The 6,243-nt window shown below is 46.0% G+C and overlaps 1 long non-coding RNA gene across 1 annotated transcript; it reads right to left on the reverse strand.

Annotated features, from left to right (window-relative positions):
- LOC135324965 (uncharacterized) lies at positions 1-5,214 on the reverse strand. Its single transcript, XR_010386182.1, has 2 exons — positions 2,609-5,214; positions 1-952 (listed from the first exon to the last, which is right to left on the reverse strand). It is a non-coding gene; the product is annotated as an uncharacterized LOC135324965 (long non-coding RNA).
- Between the last annotated feature and the right edge of the window lie 1,029 nt (positions 5,215-6,243).

The following is a 6,243-nucleotide window of genomic DNA, read 5'->3' on the forward strand; positions in this document are numbered from 1 at the left end:
GAAAGCAAACACCTTTATTTAAACCAGCATACTACTGAGATGGTTAATACTATCTTCTAAGGAAAAGTCAAATTAAGACCTTTATATGTTTCCTATTTTTCTGCAATAAAACTGTATTCAGTTTCTTTCATGTTAAGAACAAACTTCCAAATTAATTTCAAGTAATAGCAAAGCTTCAATTCAGCTTTCATTCCTTTTCAACTATTTCTCTCTTGCTTTTTTTCCCTCCTCTCACAAAACCCAAAAGAAAACAAAATTTGTAAACTTCAGTTACTACTTTTGTTTGAGCAGCAAAATTTTTGAAAGAGGTAAAAATTGTCACTGCTTTCAGTAAGACATCTTTGTTGGCAAATGTGTTTTCACTCAGCTCCATCTGTGGTGGTTTTGGATGGAGGAAGGAAAAGATGCACAGAAATTCCCAGCTGATTCCCCGGCTGGACATCTCTCTGAAGGAGCCAGCTGCCAGCAGCCATGGATCTACGTAAGCACTGCTGGCACTACAGTGGATCACCTTAGATGATTCCTACTCTGCCAAACACCAGGTCTAAAGACACACGGTGAGGCAAGGTGTGGAATTCCCAAAGCTGGACTCGTGCCACCTCCCCTAGGCGACACGCGCAGGTGCCCGGGAGGCAGAGCGGAAGGCACCGCTCCGCAGCCTGACTCAGGTCTGGATCAGCTGAGGCCTTCTGGAGACGTCGATGTCCCCCCCTCGCCTGTACAGGGGGACAGAAGCAACCAGGCTCCTCATTTAAGTGCCCACAGTCGGGCTGAGGCTGCATCTCTGCGGCCCTGATTCTAACCCAACTTTCTAGCATGTATACATTTACGGGGGCAAATTTTACAGTGGAGTATTGGGGTGATTTTGTATCAAACCATTTTTACCTTACAGGAGTGTTGCAATTATTGCTTTGACATGAACGACTTCTGTGGGAGTGCTGTCAGGATCTGGCTAGAAAATAAAAAGATTGCAGTAAGAAAGGTTCTTTCCAAATACACAAATCGGGAAGTCAAAATTATTTTGTGCCTTAATACTCAGTATTTTATATATCACTAATTCCACTCCAACCTTAAACAGAAGGGAAGAAAAGAACTCAACACTTGAAATATCCATTTGCTATCATTTGAAACCTTGTTCCTCAGTACCTCAGGGTCTGGTCATAGCCCACTGAAACGAAGAGATCCCACTGATGCAGCAGGCATCAAACTGGGTTCTTAATTCTCTTAATTAAACTCCTGGTAGCTGCAATGTTGCAATTAGCAAACACATTTGCAGGGAACATCAGGACTTTATTTACTGAATATATAAGTCCCATCTGGCCCCCCTTGCATATTCTCAGTCCACTTAAGATTGTCAGAACACGTCCAGTGATTTCACAGAAACACATTTTTTGCCGTATTATATATTGTTCTAAGTCTGAGTGCTTTATGCCCAGCTTGGCAGGTACAGTACAGACCAACAGAATGAGTCACAGCAGCACTGCTAAGAAACAATAAATTGTTCAGCATAACTTGAGATACTGTTAGCCTAAATCATAAACATAGTCTCAGTAATCTCTAAATCTCACTATCTTCAGTTTGTCTCTACCTCTGCTAACAGAAGTAGGAATTTTCTGCAAGTGCTGTAGTTTTATTTAACAAGCTGTCTTGACAGAAATCATACTGGCATAATTATCCAAGTTAGTACGTTGACTTCAAATTAAATACTTACCCCTGACAGAGTTAACAGCAACAGATTATCTCAACAGCAAAATAAATTCTGAAAATCTTGAGCAAAATCCTGCTCTCATGCAAAGCCCTGCCACTACGTCTTCTGTGGATCTCCCTCCTTCCCTTTATCGCAAGTACATTTTCACGTTTGCGGTACAAGCTCCACAATACCTGGATTTTGGGTTCAGTACAACCTCCCTATCATCCTCTCCTCAGCCCGCCCCTTGTTCAGACGATCACATCTCAGTTGTGCCTCTCCCTTTAAACTGCATCCATCTGTTCTGCGGTTTGAGGTTTTTCAAGGCCCCTCTGACATGGCATTAGGTGCACCAGCATCTCTGCCTGGGAAAACTGTTTGGGCTGGGATTTCTATTTATAATGGCTTTTTTCAGATCCTGCAGCTGTTATGCTTCCAGCTCCACTGGAGTATTTCTCCTCTCTCCTGCGGTGTAAGGTATTCTCACCACCACGGAGTGTAAATGTGCCTTCATATGCGTTTCTGAGAGACCCCTGAAACCTCTCCAGAAATCAGTTCAAGATAATTTTGGTCTTTAGTACATTGTGAGTGATGTATTTTGACATCAAGGTAATGAGACAGAGGTCTGACTTTTAACTCCGCGTCCTTCGCTGTGGGCCAGGTCCTCAGAGGGCTGCGTCCTTATAGCCGTCACCGAGGCTAGTGAGAAATACCCAATGCCCGGCACCATTAAGCATCTGCTCTGTTGTATTTGCTCCGATCTCAGCAGCTCACACTATTTTGCTCTGCACTGAAATGCTAACTAGCCACAAACACAGCCGTACCTTATTTCAAATAGATTTCCTCTTTTCAATGACAGTGTTCTGCGTTTTTAAAACAAAAACGGCACAATACAGCACTTTTCTTTTTGAAGTTACTTACTGCAGTATTTAAGGTACCATGAGTTTTCCTCTGCTCCCCATTACTGGTGACAGTGAAACATAGGCTGGAGGAGTTCTCAGATCGTTCTGCCCGGGACGAGAAGCCACACGTCACTCAACAGAGAGAGACTGTCCATACTGGAGTAAACTATTTCTCCCTCTCATGACGGGCAGCGCAAAAAATACAACACACACATTAAAGATTAACGTACAAATTAAGAACTACTAGTCTGCAGACTCTTGATCACATGGTGGGTTGGCACTTACTAGAAACCTGTCCCACTACTGCGAGCAAACTTGCAGCGTTGCTCCAGCACTGATTCTTGACTACAGGATGAACCCAGGCTTTCCTGATCCCGGCTGACATCTAGCCCTTATTCCCCACCCCATGAATGATGTGATCTCGGCTAAAGTCCTGTCCTCCGAGAACAATAGGAATGACACCTTTAGAGCTTTTGCCCTGCTTTATGGCCTCATGATCTCTTGGCCTTTGGAGTTCAAATGTCACATCAGGCAGCAGGCAGGCAGTTTTTGATGTAACCTCTGAACTCTGAGGGATAAAAGACTGCGATTCTCAAAGAGACAATCCATCTCTGTGTGGTCAAACGAAGAACGCCGTTCAATCAGACCATCGAATGCAAATTAAATAACATTTTCCTGGCACTTACTGGTGAATCCAAATTTAGAAGGAAAGCAAAAAACAGATTTTAAACCTGCTCCAAATTTATAAATCAAAGTGTTTCACGTGCAAGAGAAGAACTTGCCTGCGTGGTAGTAGAAAGGTTTAAAGGTTATGAATTACAATAAATCACTTGCACAGCATGCAATAGATTTATAGACCAGTACTTAAAAAAAACTTGAAAGATATAGTGCCAGTTACACATCCGCTGGCTGAGGTGCCACTTGCCTTTCCAGCCACCTACAAACCCTTGCTAAGTGACCCAGCGTTAATCGGCACTAGCTGGCACACGCATTAACGTCCCGGCGTTGCCGTGAGGGACACGGAGGAGCATGCTGAGGAGCAGATGGTATTTGCAGGACAACGCGGCGCGCCTCTGAGCACAGCCCTGCTCGGCAGCGGCCAGACGGGGCTCGGCACGCTGCCTCCCGCGAGGGGCAACGCAAAGCGACCCAAGTGAGAGGCACCCGGACCGCATCCCAGTTTAGCGAGGGGATATGAAAGTAGTTTAAAACCAAACCCTTCAACCAGTCCGTGCTGAGAATAAAATGTGAGGAGTCAGTCTGTCCTGTCCCGGTTTCGGGGTCTGCCTGCCCACCGTGACGCAGGTGGCAGAACAGGAAAGCAGGCGGACACTTACTGCCTTTATAAGTAATGACAACCGTGTGGATATTTCCTTAGAATCTGAAAATATACTTGTAGTGGGTGGTTTCCATTTCTAAGAGGTTATTAAAAGGTAAAAGTGAGTTTAATGTATTTGCTGTCAACAGGACATGAATATTCATCCTCCTGCAACCTAAACTGCTCTCTCTCTCTCCACCGCAAAACGACCTCGATGCCAAGACAATCTCATAAATTCCCAGAATGAGTTTAAGAAAAATACGTTTAAGTAGTTTAGGGAAAATATGTTCAACGCTTATTTAGAAATACAAACATACCTATTGAGAGCAGCTTTACAAAAATTGTATTTCGGTCGAGTTCTAAACAAATTTAAATCAAGCAATGACAAATCACCGCAATTGAACCTCCAGCGCGGGCAGGGGCAGCTGCCGCTCCGGGCCCCGGCAACGCGAGGCGGCGAGCCCACAGCTGCGGGCGCAGGAGCTGCCCCCCTCGACGGGCACCGGCCGCCCGGCAGCTCTGCCCGCGCCGCAACCTCCCCTCCGCGCCGAGGGGCTCGCGGCGGCTGCCGAGGAGCGAGCGGCTTCGCGCCCCTGAGGACAGGATCCCCCGCACAGGCCTTGACAGAAAGCAGCGACAGGCTGATTTACGACTGGTTAATTGACCACAATCAGCTTCTCCACAGCAACCGCCAGCGCAGAGCTCTCGCTCCTGCCGAATACGAAGTAGCTTTTCTCCCTCCGCTACCTTAACTGGGAAACGCGAGGTTAAAAGCGACCACCCCGACAACCAGCACAGACCAACCGATGCTCGGCAATTTTTTTTTTACCCTACTGTAACTTTCTAGCAGGAGAGTCTGAGATAATGCTCCCGTGAGGAAAAAGTGATTATCCTGGATTCAAATAAAGGTGGTATTTCTTAAATTCTGCCATGCTTAAGCAGGCAGCTCTCCATTCAGAATGCTGCTGGACTGCAATTGCCATTGCCACAGCTATTTAGCCTGCCAGAAGCTCTCTGCATGGAGGTAGCGTCCCTGCAGCATTCAAGCCGCAGACGTACAGCCTTTGTCAAATTAGAAGCTATAACAAACAGAAGCCAAGTGCTTGCTTTTACCCTGCAGAGGTCCCCTGCGCAAAGCCAAATGGCCCAGAGTTGTGCCCCCAGAAAATAAAGCAAAGACAGGCTTCTTTCAGGCATTTTGTTGCTAATGTCCAGGACCCGCGTGAGGTGCAGAGGTCTGGCAGTATCTGATCTCCTGCCTCCTTGGGGCTTGTCGGGGGCCTCCCCCCCTCACACTGCCTGTGCCCAGCCGTGTACCTCGCTGATTCAGCTCCTGGCCTGCCGAGTGCTCTTCCCTGGCCTCCTCCCTCGTCTCTGGGCTTGTCCAGCAGTCCCCTCTTTGACTCTGTCCATGGCCAGCAAACACGCTCCGCTCTTCTTGCTTGGGAACGGCGGGACTGCAGCCCTCGTCGGGGAGGACGCTGCCTCTGCCTGCCTCGCCCCTGGGTCGCGGTAGCTTGTTTCATTCAGTTTTAAAGATACTCAAATGATGTGGCTTCTCTTGGGGAAAAAAAGAAAAAAAGTTTTCAGACATCTGAGTATTTAAACCAAAGTCTTCGATTTTCAGCATCGCTTAAAGGAGAAAGGTCACTTTGGAAATGCTACAGAAACTGAAATACCAGAGGAAAGAAAGCAAATAAAATCACTGCTCTCTCTCATTCTTCCCATCTTCTTCTATCTATTCATATCTCTCCCTCCCCATCACAGCCAGCTAGTAATGAGAGCTCGCTAATGGCTCAGCTTATGTATAGAACAACTCTCATCACTGTTCTAGAAAATAATCAATCAAGCACTTAATTTTAACATAAGAAATAAGCTGCCTAGAGACTGTTAATAGATAACTAAATAAACAAACAATTGTGTGTGGGATTCAAAACCAGAGCAAATCTTTATTCACAGCCTTCTTGAGTTTGTTTTGTTTTGTTTTTTTTACAAAAACCATGCTTAGGCTGATGCTAAATTCCACACCTTCTCCAAGCTTGTAATCCCTTGTGTAGCTGGGTCTTGCTGTGAAGAAATCGTATCACATGCAGCCACTTATTTTAAATCCCTTTCCACATCCTGAAGTGTCACTTGGCATTGTCCTAGGCACAAGATCACAGCAAATATGGAGCCGAGGAGGTCTGGAGAGGGGAACATAGCCTAGCCAGGATACACTTTCATCTATAGGAGAACAGACTGTGCCTTTGAAACCAAGGCCCACACTGAATTTGACACCTTACAGAGAAAACTACAAATGCAGGTGTTGCTCTCTGTGCAAGAGGCATGTCATTTCT

Source organism: Dromaius novaehollandiae, chromosome Z (assembly GCF_036370855.1).
Source record: "Dromaius novaehollandiae isolate bDroNov1 chromosome Z, bDroNov1.hap1, whole genome shotgun sequence".
In the NCBI taxonomy this organism is placed as follows: domain Eukaryota; kingdom Metazoa; phylum Chordata; class Aves; order Casuariiformes; family Dromaiidae; genus Dromaius; species Dromaius novaehollandiae.